The 20,146-nt window shown below is 42.7% G+C and overlaps 1 protein-coding gene across 1 annotated transcript in view; it reads right to left on the bottom strand.

The window, feature by feature from the left end:
• The window catches only part of LOC128071766 (uncharacterized), a 213,562-nt gene that overhangs the window by 15,103 nt on the left and 178,313 nt on the right, over positions 1-20,146 (bottom strand). The window lies entirely within an intron of this gene.

Consider the following 20,146-nt stretch of genomic DNA (forward strand, 5'->3'; position numbering starts at 1 on the left):
TTGGTTTCAGTTTCAATACATTACTATGAAACAGTTGACCGATAATTTATTACTTCCCACATACATATGAGACTCTGTTAGAGCAAGACTGTCAGAAGATATGCATGAAAACAACATAGAAACATACAGCGTAAGATACTGGCTCCTTTTTGTGAAAAGTCCTTGATACATGCAAAGGATACAGAAGTTTGGAAGCAGTAGTTATCAGGTCATCAAAAAGACCTACATTTCATAAGAGTTCTTGGATGAATTTGGCATTCAATAACCCAATCCAGATCCAATGAAACAGGGCAAGCAGGAGAGAGAAGTTGAAAAGCTTCCCATCTGTTATTCCTGCAAAACTCCAAAAAAGCTTGGCACAGAATGACAGAACCATATTTTCTGCAGAAATTGAGAGAAATAGATAATGTGGTCCCAATTCTCAGTAGAGTACTCCTTGTCTGATATCCTTCAGGAATGGGAACTCCACCACTACACCAGGCAGCTTCCAATCCTAATATCATCAATCAGTTCACTTGGGCTGGTGAGCAATAGGTCCTTTGTGCAGCCGTCTTTTGCTTGGCTCAAGAATTCATCCCTGATGCAATCCAGTAGCTTCCTGGATTGCCTACAGCTTACCATGCTACTTTTCCAGCTTTTCCTAAATCACTTCAGAAAGGAGTTTGTACGCACTTACAAAAACATAACCAAGGAGTTAAAATCCCCAAAAGGAAAATTTTGAATGAAGAATAAATATGGTCATCCTGGCTAACTAAAGGAAGAATATGCTTGCTTTAAACAGAGAAGAAAACAGAGAAATATATTTTGAACAATCTATTTTAAATTGGTAGGAATTGTATAACTCATTGCACACTTATCGTGTAAAACCTAGGAAAAACAAACTAATAAAAAAGGAACTATCAAAAATCATGTTTAATAGAAAGCTAAAAATTGTCAGTCTAATTGTATCCAATGTGGTTTTCATTCAAATGTAGAGACAATCAAGTTCACCACACTTGGTGTTAATAATAAGTAGTGTCAAGAGATTTTATTGTGATTAGTGATGGCTACACACTAAAAGAATGACACAGATGAAGAAATAATTGAAGAAATTAGTTCCTTGACATTCATAAGAATGAATTACTTCCAGAAAAGTAAAATATGCAATCAATCAACTCAAGCAAGGGCATTCTCATGGGAAGAAAGGAAAGACCACAGCAGGATTTAAACTATAGCTAGTGACCTAGAGTAAAGTGTAATTCATGAGATAAATATTTAAACAAACTTTATGAGAGCTCAGCATTCACTAGTGAAGTAGCAATGGTTCAGTAAAGTCCATTGGTTAGGACACACTATTCGGATATTGCAAACTGTATGACAGAGCATGAGTGCAGCAGAGCCATGCCATCCTAAAAGGTTTCTTATAAAAAAATCTCTCTTGAGTGCATAAGTGTAAATCTTCAGTATGATTTTACAGGGAAATTTTATAGTAGTTGAAGATCTGGCTGACTACTTTCAAGTTAATTTTCTTACAGTGCAGAGGAATACAGGTATTAATGCTATCTTTTTTTCTATTTCTATTATTCTATTTTCTATTAGTTATTTTATCCCATCATAAGATAGACTAAATTGAAATTAAATGATGAAGATTTGTAGCTTGTCACAAACAAACAAAACAAAAACAAAAACAAAAAAAAATAGAAAAATGCACCACATCCAGGTAGCCAAATTTTTTTAAATTTTATCTTAACACCTAAATCCACTGCTTTTTTAAGAACTGAAAGGTTGGAGATTTTATGTTCTCTGAAGTTTATAAATGAAATTGAGTTATTTTGAACTATAACTTATATAAACATTGTAGATTAATATATAACATAGAATAATAGAATCATAGAATTGTTCAGGTTGGAAAAGACTTTAAAAATCATCAAGTTTCCAACCATGGCCTAATCATACTGCCCTAACTCTAACAAACCTCCACTAAATCATGTCCCTGAGCACAACATCCCAATGGTTTTTAAACACATTCAGAGATGGTGACTCAAACATCTCCCTGGGGAGCCTATTCCAGTGGTTCACAACCCTTTCTGTAAAGAAATGTTTCCTGATATCCAATCTAAACCTCGCAAGTTGCAACTTGAGGCCATTTCCGCAACATATTTGTATAAGTCATAGAATAATAATAATATGCTATGGAGGTAGCTGTTCTTCATCTTGGCTTTGGTGTTTACACCAGGTGGAACTACCCAGAGTATCAAAAATATATTAGGAGCCCTACCATGGGTGCAAAGCATGGCTGGCCCTGGCAGCAAGGACAGAAGCCCAAGCATGACTCTCCTGCATACTCTGCTGCAACACCTTATTTCATCCCTTAGCGTTTCTACCACTGATGTGGTTAGATAACTCATGTATTTATATCCTATTTATTTTTCTAACCACATTTATTGGATACAACAAATATTTATAGCTACTCATACTAACTCTAGCTTTGCAATGTCATGAGAAGCAGCAGGATGCAAGAACCAGCATTTTCCACAAAGTAAAAGTCACTCTGGGCTGGGCAGACAAATGAAAGGTGTGTAATAACAGCCTTGCTGGCTATCTTGTGAGTGGGGCAGAGTGTGTGAGTTGGAGGGCACTAGGGCGGGTGGGCTGTCTTGTTTGCAGGAATGTGGATTCAGAAGGTGAGACCTGAGATATAAGATTAACTAGCCTGTATTTCAACCACACCTGGAGACAGCACCATTAAAAATCCTTGTTGCAAAAGGTGCAAGTCCTTGGAAGAATGTCCATTTTATGTTAGCAGGAAACATGATGTTGCAAGCACGGTGTTGTTTAACTTATGAAATGTAACGCTGTAGGCACATGTACAAGGCACTGAAGGTCAGACTGTGAATCTATAGCATTCTACTCTCTTCACATTTACTGCTTTTAACAATGTATTTAGTTGACGTAAGTAATTCTAGGTAGTCCTTAATTAAAGAAAAAAAAAAATTCTACAAATAATAATGATAATAATAAATGATGCCCACTGTAAATCCCTCTCTGCACTTTTTGCTTGCTCTCCTTGTAGTCCATCTCTGTAGCTAGATGATTAGACCCCTATCCTGCTCAGGTGGATAATGTGCAAACTGTAATTTTGTTCCTCCTGTCTTAGATGTCCTTCAAGATCAATCCAACCTAGGCAACTTATAACACTAAGCCATTGCTGTTATGCAGTCTTTTTTATTTTTTTTCTTCCAGTGAAGACTCCAGTGTTAACACTTTCTATAATATATAGGTTTATAAGGTTATGAGATGATATTAGGTAAGAAATAGTTCTGGTGGTAAAAATGATTAAATTATGTTTCCAGATTTTGCAGTCTAGCCCCTTAAAATTTTGTTCCTTTCACAGCTCTTTACCAAAACATTTACACAAGAGGAGAAGCAAAAAATACTACAAACACTTAGAAAGAAACTAGAAAAATACAGGTTTGGGTACCAGAGAATGAAGCAATAGCAGAAGCACTAGAAATATATTGATACAGTTGAAGAAGATATTGACACAGATGACAGAAGAATGTGAATATCTACACTGTAAAATAGGCAACCTATTCAGTATATATAATGTGTATATGTTATCCATATATTTGGTATTAATATTGTGCAAATCTGAAAAAATATATATATAAATGTCGTTATATACACTGAATATATATGCTGACTAAATTCAGTACCGAAAAGCTTTTTTTCACTTTAGAATTTTAATCCAGGTAAAAAAAAAAAAAAAACAAAGATAGCTGCAGTATTTTAATATATTTTACTGAATTGAATTTTTGATATCACTGCCTGAAGCATTTTATAGGTTCTAAATTTCATAGTATGAGCTGGAGATTTTGATTTAACCAGTTAGATATGAGGATAAAGATTCATAAAATTAATCAAAAGCAGCTAGGACAATTCCCTGAGTGTATAACAATCAGACATTCTGAGAAGATAGACTATCAGAGCAAGAAAATTATAACCAATGACTCTTCTGGTGCTTTTAAATTTTTTACAAGCAAAGCTTTGATAATGTATGTCCATCCTCACTTATCACTTTATATTTCACAACAAAGACAGAACCTCAGCTGGAGTCAATTTCCTTTTAAGACATGTACATGAAGCAGTGTCCATGATGTCAGCTGAAGATTTTAATCTCCTTTATTCTCTCGACTCTCTTCCCATTGTCTATATTTTACTAGAGGTTTATTCTTGATTAACATTTTAAGTGTCTTATAAGATCAAACGGTTCTACTATAGTTTTAAAGGCCCTCCAATTTGGCAAGAAGCTCACACTTTCTACGGAAACAATGTAAACAAAATGAGTTAGTTTTGAAAGTAATATATTGAAAATGTCATTTTCTTTTTTCTTTTTTTTTTTTTCTTTTTTTTTTTTTTTTTTGGATTTACAAAATCCATGCAGTGTCTTAAAGTAAAGCACTTATTATTTGACATGAGAATACATTTATTGTAGCAGATGTTTTTTGGTTATTGTTCCAACCAGTCAACGTTGCAATATAATCTGTCTAATGTTATGACAGAGCGCAATGCATAAGTAAAAATATTTAATAGCCAGAGGGTTTTGTCCTTCAAATATATCTCCTGGCTGCATCAAATGACCATATGAGAGAAAGATATGCTTCAATAGTGCATGTGAGTAATTCTACTTCTTTATAGCTGACTAGTTCTTTGAAATGGTCAGTCTTGACAGAATGTGAAAAAAAGGAGCAGAAGACTGATTACAATGATTACAATGTGCAGTCTGAGCTAATTGTCCATAGGTGAAAATATTTACCTTCCTAAAAACGACTCTTATGAATCAAATGAGGTACAGAACTTTGCAGAGGCACAGAACTGCAGAAATTATGCCATGAAACAGAATCACTACTACCTCATGGGAGGTAGGAAAAATTAGTGTGGCCCAAGACAGTAGGTTGACATTCAAGCACTTCTTCCAAGCTCAACATTGGTAAATCCCTAAGAGTATCCCTAAGAAATAATGCAAAGTTGGCAAGAAGGCCACATAGATGAGCAATGAGCCAATTGAAAAACACAAACCAGAGAAGAAAGTCTACACAATGTGGATAAGAAGTCTGGCCCTTGGCAGGAACACAGGAACATTGTCAAGGTGTGCAGGGATGTGACAAGGAAGGCTAAGGTCCTCTTGGAATTGAATCTGGTGAGAGAGGTTAAGGACAACAAGAAGGATTTCTTCAAGTACGTCAGTAGTAAAGGGAAGATTAGGAAAAATGTGGGTCCACTGCTTAACGATAGAGGAGGCTCAGGGGAGACCTCATTGCACTCTACAACTTCCTGAAGGGAGGTTGTGGTGCAAAAGGATCTGGCCTCTTCTCCCAGGCAAATAGTAGGACCCGAGGAAACGGCCAGAAGTTGTACCAGAGGAGGTTTAGGTTGGACATTAGGAGAAACTTTTTCTCTCAAAGGGTGGTCAGGCACTGGAATGGCTGCCCAGGGACGGGGTGGAGTCGCTGTCCCTGGCAGTGTTCAAGAGGCACCTGGATGAGGAGCTACAAGAGATGGTTTAGTAGCTTGTGGTACTAATAGGAATGGGAGGGTGGTTGGACTGGATGATCTTGCAGGTCGTTTCCAACCTTGTGATTCTGTGATTCTGTGATATGGCTGCCCTTGTAACGTAAGACACTGCGAAGACAGAGTTACAGGATGCTTTCTTTGCTTCAGTCTTCACTCATAAGACTGTCCCTTGGATACCCCAGATCCCGGAGATAAGTGCGAGAGTCAGGAAAGAAGGACTTTCTTTTAGTTTGAGGTGCAGGGGGGCTTCGGTCGGTTCCCTCATGCAGGGATCCCCGAGACAACAGAGCGGCCGCGCACTTCGCGGCCTGGCAGTGCTCGCGAGAGCGGCTGAGGCGGCGGGTGCGTTGCCAGGGCAATGGCTCTGCGTCCACCCCTTCGCCTTAGAAAAAGCCTCCGGAACGGAGAGAAGGAGTCGGGGTGTGAGAATCACTGGGGTGTTTTAACGAGAAGAAACAGTAAGGTACCCATACACGGGACTCCCCAGCAAGGACGGTTATCACCGACAAGTGAGTGATAAGTGCGCGGGCTCCTGTTAACGACCGGCAACGGGGTGAGGGCCGAGCCTGCGCTACCGGCAGCAGGGCAGGGCTGATCAGTCACACCCCATTAAGGCTATCTAGTGCTGTTAGTGTGCCTGCTGGTTTGCAAAATGGCTGCATCCCGGCGGATGGCTACCGCCACAAACATTGTGGAGACCCAGATGGAAGGCCCATGCTCACGCAGAAAAAAAAATGCAGCCAAAAAGAGTGTGGAGACCCAGACTGAGGTCCTGTGCATTAAAAGGATGGCTGATGCTAAGTGTGGAAACTCAGACTGAGGCCCCAACACAAGATGCTAGTATGCAGGTCGCTGGCTGTCACGAGTGCCAGAGCCTGGCCTTTGCAGTACCAGGCAATGGAAGTGACACTTGTATAAGATGTGACCAGCTAAATGCCTTACTCAGCCGTGTGGTTGACTTGAAGGAGGAGGTGGAAAGACTGAGGACCATAAAGGAGTGTGAGAGGGAGACTGATTGGTGATGCCAGTCCCTATCAGCCCTGAGATCTTGGCACACAGCTGAGTCTCCACGTGGAGCACATCACCCCCTGCTGCCTTGCAAACAGGTGGGAGAGGAGAACAGGCAGGCAAATGGTGCTACCCCCTGTCCTCTCTTCCCCCTAGCAACAATTTGAGAGAGGAGGAGGAGTGGAAACGGATACCGGCTTGGCAAAGTGGGCATCTCCCATCCCGACCATGCTCTGCTCTATAGGTGCCTCTGCACAATAGGTTTGAGGCCCTGGAAATTGAGGGAGAGGTGAGTGGGGTTGTGGAGGGAGGTCCACCCATGAGGTTGCCTAGGGTGAAGTGGTTGACCCCATGCCTCAAGACTGCCTCCATCTGGAAGGACAGAAGGGTGGTTGTCATAGGTGTCTTGCTGAGAGGAACGGAAGGCCCTGTATGTCGGCCTGACCCTACCCATAGGGAGATGTGCTGCCTCCCCAGGGCACGGGTCAGGGATGTTTCTAGGAAACTTCCTGGACTGATTTGCCCTTCTGATTATTACCCCTTATTGATAGATCAGGCTGGCAGTGATGAAGTTGCTGAGAAAAGCCTCAAGACTATCAAGAAAGATTTCAGGGGACAGGGGTGGGTAGTTAATGGAACAGATGTGCAGGTGGTTTTTTTCTTCCATACCTTCAGTGGCAGGGCAGGATACTGAGAGGATCCAAAAAAACCCACCTTATAAATAAATGGTTTTATAATAAAAGTTGGTGCAAACACAGGAATTTTGGTTTATTTACCATGGGGCAATTTACTCGTCACCTGGCATGATGGCTACAAATGGAAGTAGCTTGTCTCTGAGGGGTAAGAGGACCCTAGCTGAGGAACTGGTGGGACTCACTGAAAGGTCTTTAAACTAGGTATGAAGGGGGAAGGGGACAAAACAAGGGCCACTGGGGTTGAGTGGGTCGTTTGAGGGCTCATACCAAACTTGATGGGTGAAGATTATAGAGTACAAAGGGATGGACTGGTGCAGGGGGATGCTGGGGATGCTGCTGTTCTAGGGGATCCTAGATCCTCTATAAAGGCGGTGAGACAGAAAGCCCAGCTGAAGTGCCTTTATACCAATGCACATGGCCTGGGAAATAAGCAGGATGAGTTGAAAACCGTGATGCGCTTGGAAAGTTATGACCTTGTTGCTATCACAGAAATATGGTGGGACAACTCCCATAGCTTGAATAACACCGTTAAGAGGTATCGTCTCTTTAGAAGGGATAGGTGAGGTAGGAAGGGTGGGGGAGTTGCCCTCTATGTCAAAGAGTGGATAGACTCTTTTCTTAGCAGCTTTCCTTTCGTGCGTGCATGGGATCTCAATCTGGGTCTCCACATTTTTCCTGGCAGTAGCCTTCTGCAGGGGTGCAGCTATGGCAAACATCAGACTCACCAGCACTATTTGGGTAGCCTTAATGGGGTGTGACTGATCAGCCCTGCCCTGCTGCCGATAGTGCTGACACCACCCTCACCCCATTACCAGCCCCCGCAGGTGCCCCCGCATTTATCACTCTCTTCACAGTGATAGCAACCCTCTGCCCCGTACCGCTTCTCCTCCTCTGAACAGCCCACGTGCTCCACACACTCTGACGGCTCCCCTCCGTCCCTGAGGCTTTTTCTAGGCAGGGGGGCGTGGATGCAGAGCCGTTGCCCAACGCGCACTTCACGTCAGCCTCTCTCGCGAGAGCTGCCGGGCTGCTCTGTTATCTCAGGGTTCCCTGGATGAAGGAGCCGAGCGAAACCCCCCTGTACAGTTGCGGTTCTGGCAGGAACAGCTCCGAAGCAGCGAACCTCAGCAATCAAGGCCAGGTTGCATGGGGCCCTGGGCAGCCTGGTCTTGTATTAAATGGGGAGGTTCGTGGCCCTGCCTGTGGCGGGGTGGAGGTGGTTGAGTCACCATCCCTGGATGTGTTTAAAAACCATTTGGATGTGGTGCTCAGGGACGTGATTTAGCGGAGCATTGTTAGAGTTAGGCTAGTACAGTTAGGTCATGGTTGGACTCGATGACCTTTAAGGTCTTTTCCAAAACCTGAGTGATTCTATGATTCTAGGCAATCAAGGCAATCCTTGTAGGTTATTTTAGGAAGTGTGAGATAGATGAAGGGACAGTGAGATGGACTGAGAACTGGCTGATCTGTAGAGCTCAGAGAATTGTGTTCAGCAGTGAGTCTAGTTGGAGGCTTGTAACTAACAGTGTTCCCCAGAGGTCAGTATTGGATCTGATCTTATTCAGTGTGTTCATCAATGACCTGTTTGGAGGTATAGAGTCCACCTTCAGCAAATTTGCTGATAATACAAAGTTGGTAGGGGTGGCTGACACAACAAAAGGCTGCGCTGCCATTCAGTGAGACCTAGGCAGACAGGAGAGTTGGACAGAGAGGAATCTTACAAGTTTTAACAAGAACAAATGTAGAGTCCTACACGTGGAGAGGAATAACTGTATGCATTAATAAGGGATGAGGCTGACCAGCTGGAAAGGAGCACTGCGCAGAAGGACCTGGGGGTCCCGATGGACAACAAGTTGACCATGAGCCAGCAGTGTGCTCTTGTGGCCAAGAAGGCCAAAAGTATCTTGGGGTGCATTAAAAAGATCTGGGCCAACAGGTCAAGGGAGATGATCTTACAGAATCATAGAATTATAGAATCACAAATTTGGAAACAACCTGTTAGATCATCCAGTCCAACTGTCTTCCCATTAGCACTGCTACCACAAGCCAGAAAACCATATCTCATAGCTCTTCATCCAGACACCTCTTGAACACTGCTGGGGACAGTGACTCCACCACCTCCCTGGGCAGCCATTCCAGTGCCTGACCACTCTCTGAGAGAAAAAGTTTCTCCTTTTGTCTAATCTAAACCTCCTCTGGTACAACTTGTGGCCATTTCCTTGAGTCTTGTTTGCTGCCTGGGAGAAGAGGCCAAATGCCTCCTCATCACAACCTCCCTTCAGGAAGTTGTAGAGTGCAATGAGGTCTTCCCTGAGCCTTCTCCAGACTGAACAATCCCAGCTCTCTGAGCCGCTTCTCCTAAGACTTGTGCTCCAGACCCCTCACCAGTTTCGTTGCCCTTCTCTGGACACGCTCCAGGACCTCAACATCTTTCCTGTAGTGAGGAGCCCAAAACTGAACACAGTACTCGAGGTGCAGCCTCACCAGTGCTGAGTACAGGGGGATGATCACCTCCCTACTCCTGCTGGCCACACTATTTCTAATGCAGGCCAGGATGCCGTTGGCCCTCTTGGCCACCTGGGCACACTGTCAGCTCATGTTCAGCCAGCATCAGCCAACACCCCCAGGTCCCTTTCCTCTTCACAAGTATCCAGCCAATGAACTCCAAGCCTGTAGCGCTGCATGGGGTTGTTGTGGCCAAAGTGCAGCATCCAGCATTTGGCCTTATTGAACCTCATCCCATTCACCTCAGCCCAGCGATCCAGCTTATTCAGATCCCTCTGAAGGGCCTCCCTACCCTCAGGCAGATCAACACTACCTCCCAACTTAGTGTCATCTGCAAAGTTACTGAGGGTACACTCAATGCGTCATCTAGGTCATCAATAAAGATGCTAAACAAGATAGGCCCCAGTACTGACCTCTGGAGGACACTGCTTGTACCAGGGCACCAGCTGGACTTAACTCCATTAACCACTACCCTTTGGGCATGGCCCCTCTAGCTGGTTCCTTACCCAAAGAAAGGTATACCTGTCCAGGCCACAGGCAGCCAGTTTCCCCAGGAGAATACTGTGAGAGACTGTGTCAAAGGCTTTGCTGAAGTCTTGCTGATGTAGGCAGACTACATCAACAGCCCTTCCCTCTCTACCAGGCTGGTCACCCAGTCGTAGAAGGAGATGATGTTGCTCAAGCACAACCTGCCTTTCAAGAACCTGTGCTGGCTGGGCCTGATCCCCTGGGCATCACGCACATGCTGTGCAATCTCATCCAAGATGATTTGCTCCATAACTTTCCCTGGTAGTGAGGTCAGGCTGACAGGCCCATAGTTCCCCGGATCCTCCTTCTGGCCCTTCTTGTTGATGGGAGTCACATCAGCAAGCCTCCAATCTTCCGGGACCTCTCCAGATAACCAGATAATCTTCCCTATCTACTCTGCCTTGATGAGGCCACATCATGAATTATGTACAGTTCTGGGCTCCTCAGCTCAGGAAAGATAGGGACTTCTAGAGAGATTCCAGTGGAGAGTCACAAAGATGATGAGGGGCCTGAAGCATCTCCCTTGTGAGGAAAGACTGAGAGACCTGGGACTGTTCAGCATGGAGAAGACTGAAGGGGGATCTTGTCAACGCTTGTAAACATTTAAGGGTGGGAGTCAAGTGGGTGGGGACAAGCTCTTTTCAGTGGTGCTCAGTGACAGAACAAGGGACAATGGGAACAAGCTGGAACACAGGAAATTCAATATGGACATGAGGAAAAGCTTTACTTTGAGGGTGACAGAGTATTAGAAAGGCTGCCCAGAGATGTTGCTTTTCTGGAGATATTCAAAGCCCATGTGGATGCTTTCTTATGTAACCTGCTATAGGGAACTTGCTTTAGCAGGAGGCTGGACTTGATGATCTCCAGAGGTCCCTTCCAAACCCTGTGATTCTATGATTTTGTCCAGCATTGGTCATGGCACCATGCTTGCCAGAGTACACGAAGCATACAGACAATGCTTTCTGACATACGTTTTGAATTTTGGGTGGTCCTGTGTAGTGTCAGGAATTGGACACGATAATCATTATGGGTTCCCTCCAACCCAGGATGTTCTATGATTCTAAGGTTCTGTGATTATTGAGCATTAGTAATTCTTCCATTTTAAAGGAACTTTATAGATTTTGCTTGTTAAAAATAAATCTATCATGGAAAACATGAAATAACATTATGCTCTAAGGGTACAATAATTTTAATCCCCTTTTCTTTGAAATTCCTGTCAAATCTTTGATCTGGTGAAGTGAGGTCTGTCTATAGGTTACAGTAAGTCTAAGTATTTAGGTAAAAGGACTTGAGTCTTATGATTAAGGGTAAATATTATTTATAGTTAAAAAAAAAAACAACCCACAACCTATTTTCAGTTCCATGGCAAGTTTTGAGTATAGTATATAACAGAAAAGTTTTGTTCTTATTTTATCTGCTTAGATGTCAATTGGTAAAATAATCTAATAAAGCCATTGGCCTTACTTCAGTATAAAATTATACATCAGGCTCATAATATTACCTAAACTCTTTTTATTTATAATGGAACTATGTGACTCACAAAAAAACGAACATTTATTGTGGATCATTTAACACACCATCTGTACATTTCTTAACAATGAAACTTTCATCATGGTTTGACTTTGTTCAGGATATCAGTCTGGTTTTTATGCCATGGCTTAATTCACTCTCACAATAAAATCACGCTTGCAGTTGGCAGATGAAATATGGAATAATGAGGTACTTAGAGAAATTAGATTTGTGCATTACAGTATAATCAGATTTTAATGAAACAAGTAACATATACTATTCATATAATTTTGGTTTATGAGAAACTTCATTTGATTAATACCAGATTTGTTTGGTTGCCAGAAAGAACTGGGATGATTTCTTCTTTGATGTATAGCATTGCCTTATCTGCTTAAAATCTATTATGACATTATATACAGTTTGTATTAATTCTTTCCTATTGGATAATTGGTGGTCCACAGTATTATTTAAAGTGATGAAGAAGCAACCTTAGCTCATTCTGCACTTTTTAATTTCATGCTTGTATTCTGTGAAATCTTTTCCATAAATTAATTTTCAAGAGAATGTGAATGCAGCACAAAGCATAAAACTTAAATATGTATTGATTAAAATTGTTTCCAGAATCAATGAAGCTAGAATTTCTTGTGAATGTGTTATCAGTCAGTGTAAACTTTGCTAATAAGGCGTGTATTCTAGCAGTAGTGAACTTAGCAAGCCAAGTTAGAAATAGTAAAGTCAGCAATATCAAGATAAGTATCTGAATGTTTGCAACAGTTATTGTGCCAACTTCTATTCATCCATGATCAAATGTGTGATGTTTACAAAATGTCCTTGGCCTAGGTCCTCATTTCTTCCATAGAAATACAACAAAGAAAACAAGTCAATATGAATACTTAAGTCTGGGTATGAGTTTTTGCTGCAGGACTTTAGGAACCTCATTAGATTCTTCATTTAAAGACTAGCTTTTATAGTCTCTCTCATAACCAATACTCAGAAATATATCTCCAAAGGGAAAATAAGATCTTATATATGTGTCTTAAAAGTGTCTTGTCTTTTTAATGATATAATACAATGCCTGAGCCCTTAAATAAGGTATGAAAATGGTCCCAACTGTGTATGGTCCAAACATCTCCCTAATATACATGTATGCAACAAAATAAAGATTGGATGAAGAAAAAGTCTGTAGTAAACTTCTATGGAAACAGGCACTTGTCTAGCCAAGACACAATTATGAGGGAAAATTCCCCATTTTATCCTTTGGTATTATAAATATAGCTTATTTTCTGAGTATTTTGATTTGTCTTCCATACTTAGGTCTCAGGGTTGCTTACAGATTTAATTCCACAATGTGAGGTTTTGTCACCCTGGTATCTGCAATCCAGTATTTTGTACATTACATAACATGACGGATGAACAATTGAGTGACTTATGAGGCAATTTATGAAGGAACTTGTGAGGGTTATAAATACATAGTGAAGCTGTGCAGGGAGAAAATTAGAAAGGCCAAAGCCCAGTTAGAACTGAACTTGACCACTAAGGTAGAAGGTAACAATAAATATTTCTATAAATATATCAACAGTAAGAGGAGGGCTAGGGAGAATCTCCATCCCTTGCTGGACGCAGAGGGCAACACAGTTGAACGGGTCCAAAGAAGGGTAACGAGGCTTGTGAGGAGCTTGGAGAATATGCTCTATGAGGAGAGACTGAAGAACTGGGGCTGTATAGTCTGGGGAAGAGGTGGCTCTTTGCTCTCTTCCCACACATGAAAGATGATCGCAGTGAGGGCAGCGTTGGTCTCTTCTTGCTGGTGACAGGTGAAAGGATGGGGGGAAATGGCCTCAAATTGAGCCAGGGTAAGTTTAGATTGGATGTCAGGAAACAGGTCTTTACAGAAAGGGTTGTTAAGCACTGGAATAGGCTGCCCATGGAGGTGGTTGAGTCATCATCCCTGGATGTGTTTAAAAGCTGTTTGGATGTGGTGCTCAGGGACATGATTTAGTGGAGGGTTGTTAGAGTTAGGGCGGTATGGTTAGGTTGTGGTTGGACTTGATGATCTTGGAGGTCTTTTCCAACCTGAGCAAGTCTATGATTCCATGATTCTATGACAGATAGGGCTCAAAGTATTATAGTAGATGGGGTTATAGCAGTTTGGTCGCCAGTCACTACTGGAGTTCTCCAGGCCTCTGCATTAAGGCCAGTTCCCCTTATTGTTTTCATAAATGATTTGGATGCAGGACTCAAAGGTTTGCAGATTACAGATAATATTAAATTGGAAGATGCCATTGGCTCCCTTGAAAGTGGAGAGACCATACAGAGAGATCTTGAAAAACTGGAGAGCTAGGCAATCAACAACTGTATGAAATTCAGCAAGAATTTTTAAGTGCCAGATTTTGCACTTGGAATGGGGCAATCCTGGATGAAATTACAGACTGGGGGATGAGAGGTTGGAGAGCAGCCTATAGAAATGGATCTGAGGATTTTGGTTATGGCAACTTGAATGTGAGCCAACAATATGCCCAGTGCAGCCATTGGGTGAGGGGAGGGGCTATCCTGCTCTGCTCTGTGCTGTGCAGCTTCACCGTGAGCACATGAAGTGCATGAAATTGTTAGAGCATTCAAAAGAAGGCTAGAAAGACGACAAAGGGCATAATGGGTAAGATGTATGAGAAACAGCTGAGGTTGACAAGGCAATCGTGTACCCTCAGCAAGTTTGCTGATGACACCAAGTTGAATGGTGTGGATGACACAGTGAAAGAAAGGAATGCCATTCAGAGGGACGTCAGCAGACTTGAAAGGTGGGCCTGGGTGATCCTGATGAGGTTCAACACAGCGAAGTGCAAGGTTTGCACTCGATCCAGAGGAATCCCAGGCATCTATACAGATTGGAAGAAGCAGTCCTAGAGAGCAGCCCTGCAGAGAAGGACCTGGGGGTCCTGGTGAATGAAAAACTGAATATGACCCAGCAGTGTGCTCTAGCAGCTTGGAAAGCAAATGGTATCCTGGGCTCCATCAGAAGAGGGGTGGCCAGCAGGAACAGGGAGGTGATTGTCCCCCTCTACTCTGCTCTTGTGAGGCCCCATCTGGAACAATGCATCCAAGCGTGGAGCCCCCAGTACAGGAAAGACAGGGAGCTGTTGGTGAGGGTCCAGAGGAGAGCTACAAAGATGATCAGGGGACCGGAGCACCTTCCCTACAAAGACAGGCTGAGGGAACTTGGCTTGTTCAGACTGGAGAAAAGAAGGCTGCGGGGTGACCTCATTTCAGTACCTGAAGGAACCTATAAACAGGAGGGGAATCAACTCTTTTAAAGGGTTGACAACTGCAGGACAAGGGGAAATCGTTTTAAGTTGAGGGAGGGAAGATTTAGGTTGGATATCAGGGGGAAGTTCTTTGCAGAGAGAGTGATGAGGTGCTGGCACAGGCTGCCCAGAAAGGATGTGGATGCCCCATCCCTGGAGGTGTTCAATGCATGGGCCATCCTGGGCAACCTGGTCTAGTATTAAATGTGGAAGTTGGTGGCCCTGCATGTGGCCCTTGAGGTCCCTTCCCTGGCGATTCTGTGAGATTTGTTCACCCCAAACAGAGGCAGCTGAGGGGAGGCTTCATGGCGGCTGCAGCTCCTCAGTGGGGGAGCAGAGGGGCAATGCTGAGCTCTGGTAACAGTACCAGGACACGGCATGGATCTGTCAGGGCTGGGTCAGGATAGGTGGTAGGGAAAAATTCTGCACCAGAGGGTATCTGGTACTGAACAGGCTTCCCAGTGCAGTGGTCATGGCACTGAGCTGCTGGAGTTCCAGGAGTGTTTGGACAGTGCTCTCAGATATAGGGGTGGTCCTCTGTGAATTTAGACTTTATGATAACTGTGGGTCTCTCCCAACTCAGAACATTCTAAAAATTCTGGGTAAAGGCTAATGATTGACTCATAAAATCACAGGTAATTACAATAAGTAATGTAGTAAGCTGAGTAGGCAGGCAGATAGGAGTACACTGTCAAGTATTTGGAACAAAGATGTTTGAAAAGGATGTGGAAAAGTCACAAATGGGAATAGAGATCCAGTAATATGCCTTGCTAGGAGATAAGAGTTAGGACTGTGTACTTTATTACAAAAATAACCTGACAGGTGACTTGTTTATAGTGTGTAAGTAGCATAAAAGTGAACCCTCATCCCACTAGGCCAAAACCCAGTTACTCTGTGGTACATTAATTCTCAGAGAAAGAAATAACTGGAGACAAAATCTGGAAGTCAAAGCCACTTAAATGTACAATGAAAACAGATTTTACAGTAAAAATAATTAACTTGTGGAAATCTGAAAGGAATAAATGGTTTCCACTGGTGATATTGGTGGTGATCAAGTGCATAAATGTCCATTACTGCCAGTCTGCTATATAAATCCTGCCTTTACATAGTTTGGCCCTCTAGCTTCCGTATTTAAGCAAAACTAACAAGTACAGACAACGTTAAGCAAATATCTCACATTAAAAAAAAATATTTTACATTGTGTTTGGCAGATTGTGGCATGTGTATATATGTATAAAGTTATAAATTATAAATAAATTATTCAATTATTAACAGGAAAAGTGTATTATCCTTTTGGTTATCAGCTGTTTTAAAATAATTCTGTCTTTGCAGTCTTACCATTAATAACCCTCATATTAAGATTTTACCTTGAAACATTCCCTACAAGTTTCTTTATTCTATTATGTTATGTCTATTTGCATGGAACTTTGTCTGCCAATTATGAATTAAAATTGACAAATCTAAGTTATTTAAGTCGTTCATAATGATGAGTCCATTTTTAATATAAAGATTTGATCTGTGCTTTATTTGAATTTAAATAAATCTCTAGTCAAACCATTAAGTGAGTCATTTCAGTAACAATCATGTTTTAATATTGATTGAAACAATTGTGATCACTATTCTACTCAAAAAATAGTTTTTGTGTGTCTTTTCTTTCTCTAAAGAACATTAAAAGGAAATAGAATTTTAAAAATGTTCGAAAATCATATACAGAAATATCCAATATAATACCTTTTCCTGTCTGTATTGAGAGAACAGGAAAAGTAACTGAACATCAGGAAACAACTCTTTACAGATGACCAAATACTGGAGCAGGTTGCCCAGAGAGGTTGTGGAATCTCCCTCTTGGAGATCTTCAAAAGCCCCATGGGAGAGTTCAGTGACACTCTTTTGCTTCATTCATTCTTCAGTGTCAGACGTGAATCTGTCAGACTTCCCCATTGCTGCCATCTGTCATGCCGCAACAAAATATAATGGAATATTGGTGGGAAGGTTCAGCCTCTACTACCAAACCACCAACATCTGCCTCTGGCATCGTGGTCTACATCATAAAACAGGAGGGATTGCTTTCAGAGCAGCTCCTGTGTAGCAGAGAATGTGTAGCACAAGAGAATATTTTATAAAGCAGGCATGAACACTTCTTCCATCAGACCATCACCAGAGAAGTAGGAAGAACAAAGTGAACACTGCATAACCTACATCAAGTTTATCTAGATCAAGAGAAGTAAGTTACAGACTGTCAGCCCTCAACAACAACTTCTGTTATTAAAAGAATTTTATGGCTTCAAGCTGTGTGTCACCAGATCAATCTATGTCCGTGACAGAGGCAACAGGCCTCTGCCCTCCCCCCCCAGCCCAGTCCCACAAAAAATGGGAAGGAAGGAAGGGAGGAAAAGAACAGCAGCAACAATCTATGGAGGAAAACTTATTTTACTATAATATTGGAATACAAGATAACACAATATGTACAATTTAATTGAAATTGAAATTAATAAATCAGAAAAAAAAGATGAGAGAGAGAGTTCCTGGGACCGAGTCAAACCTGAAAAGCTTGGAGCGGATAGGAAAGCACCTCCAGCACCCACTGCAAGGCAGCAAGAGAGCGCCCCCCCCACCCGGAAGGGCCAGATCCCGTGACTGCTGTAATGTACAGGGATAGGTACCTGGGATGGGGAATTAACACTTTACACTACATGATGTTTTGATGTGGAATACTGAAACCCCAAAACAAAAGAAAACATAGAACCATGACATTCCACCCCTTATTCTACATCATTACATCATGCTTAAAATATTTGTACATATATACAAACAAACAAAAAATGATTAAAATGCATTACTCACACATGGCTCTATATATATATATATACATACATGGAATTACTAACTGCATTCCCCGGCATCAAGTTTCCTTGTGGTACACATTGGACATCCCCATTCTTTTGCATTACCCACCAAGTGGACCCTGGTCCCTGGGCAAAAACTGTACCACGGAGAGGTTTGCCCTTTCCAGAAGCTGGAAGAACCCAAACTGCCTTTCCTAACATGTTCTTTACATGTACAGTGGGGACTTTATCTCCCTCTACAGTATGTAGGGAACTGGATTGGTTAGGACCATCACGATTGATAGATCCTCTGGTATTGACTAACCAGGTGGCTTCTGCCAAATGCTTCTCCCAGTGCTTAAATGTTCTGCCACCCAGTGCTTTTAGCATCGTTTTTAACAACCCATTGTATCGTTCAATTTTACCAGAGGCTGGTGCATGATAGGGAATATGGTAAATCCACTCAATGCCATGATCTTTGGCCCAAGTATTTACAAGAGAATTTTTGAAATGAGTCCCATTATCTGACTCAATCCTTTCTGGGGTGCCACGTTGCCACAGGACTTGTTTCTCGAGACCCAGTATGGTGTTTCGGGCGGTAGCATGGGGTACTGCATATGTTTCAAGCCACCCAGTGGTTGCCTCCACCATGGTGAGCACATAATGCTTACCATTGCGAGATCGTGGCAAGGTGATATAATCAACCTGCCATGCCTCCCCATATTTGTACTTTTGCCATCACCCTTCCTCCCAGAGAGGTTTCATCCTTGTTTGATGATGGCACGTTTCACAGTTGTGAATAACCTGTGCAATGGCATGCATAGTTAAGTCCACCCCTTGGTCTCTAGCCCATTTGTATGTTGCATCTCTCCCTTGATGACGTGAGGTCTCATGGGCCCACCGAGCTAGAAATAATTCACTCTTGTTCTGCCAGTCCAGGTCTATTTGAGCCACCTTAATTTTGGCAGCTCGATCTACCTGATGGTTACTTTGCTGTTCTTCAGTAGCCCGACTCTTGGGCACATGAGCATCTACATGGCGCACTTTTACAACCATAGTCTTTGTTTGGGCAGCAATGTCTTTCCACAGTTCAGCAGCCCAAATAGGTTTACCCCTTCTTTGCCAGTTATTTTGCTCCCACTGCTGTAGCCACCCCCATAACGTATTTGCTACCATTCATGAGTCAGTGTAAAGATAGAGCATTGGCCACCTCTCCCACACAGCAACATCTAAGGCCAGTTGGACAGCCTTTACCTCTGCAAATTGGCTTGATTCTCCTTTCCCTTCAGTTGCCTCTGCAACTTGTTGTGTGGGGCAGCTTTCCATCTGCGATGCTTTCCCACAATATGACACGATCCATCTGTGAACAGGGCATACTTCCTTTCATTCTCTGATAGTTCATTGTATGGTGGGGCTTCTTTAGCACGTGATACTTCTTCTCCTGGTGATGTTCTAAACTTTTTACCTTCAGGCCAGTCCATGATCACCTCTAGGATTGAGGTTCCCCATCCGTGCTCGTTGTGTAATCAGTGCAATCCACTTACTCCAAGTGGCATCAGTAGCATGATGGGTGGAGGGAACCTTTCCTTTAAACATCCAGTTCAGCACTGGCAGTCGAGGTGCCAGAAGAAGCTATGTTTCAGTACCGATTACTTCAGAAGCAGCCCGAACCCCCTCATACGCGGCTAAGATCTCCTTCTCAGTTGGAGTGTAGCCCTCCTCTGACCCCCTGTAGGCTCGACTCCAGAATCCCAGGAGTCAGCCTCGGGTCTCTCCTGAGGCTCTTTGCCACAAACTCCAAGTGGGACCGTTCTCTCCAGCAGCAGTGTAGAGGATGTTCTTTATACCCTGTCCTGTCTATACTGGCCCTAGGGCCACGGCACGGGCTATCTCCTGTTTAATCTGTTCAAAAGCCTGCTGCTGCTCAGGGCCCCATGTAAACTCATTTCTCATTCGCGTCACATGATAAAGGGGGCTTACAATGAGGCTGTAGTTTGGAACATGCATTCTCCAAAAGCCCACTACACCCAGAAAAGATTGTGTCTCTCTCTTGCTAGTGGGTGGAGACATGGCAGTGATTTTGTCGATCACATCTGTTGGGATGTGATAACTTCCATCTTGCCACTTTATACCTAGGAACTGAATCTCCTGGGCAGGTCCTTTCACTTTGCTTCGCTTAATAGCAAAACCAGCACTCAGAAGAATTTGGATTATTCGCTCTCTT

This window comes from Tympanuchus pallidicinctus, unplaced genomic scaffold (genome assembly GCF_026119805.1).
Source record: "Tympanuchus pallidicinctus isolate F22 unplaced genomic scaffold, pur_lepc_1.0 scaffold6, whole genome shotgun sequence".
Taxonomy (NCBI): Eukaryota; Metazoa; Chordata; class Aves; order Galliformes; family Phasianidae; genus Tympanuchus; species Tympanuchus pallidicinctus.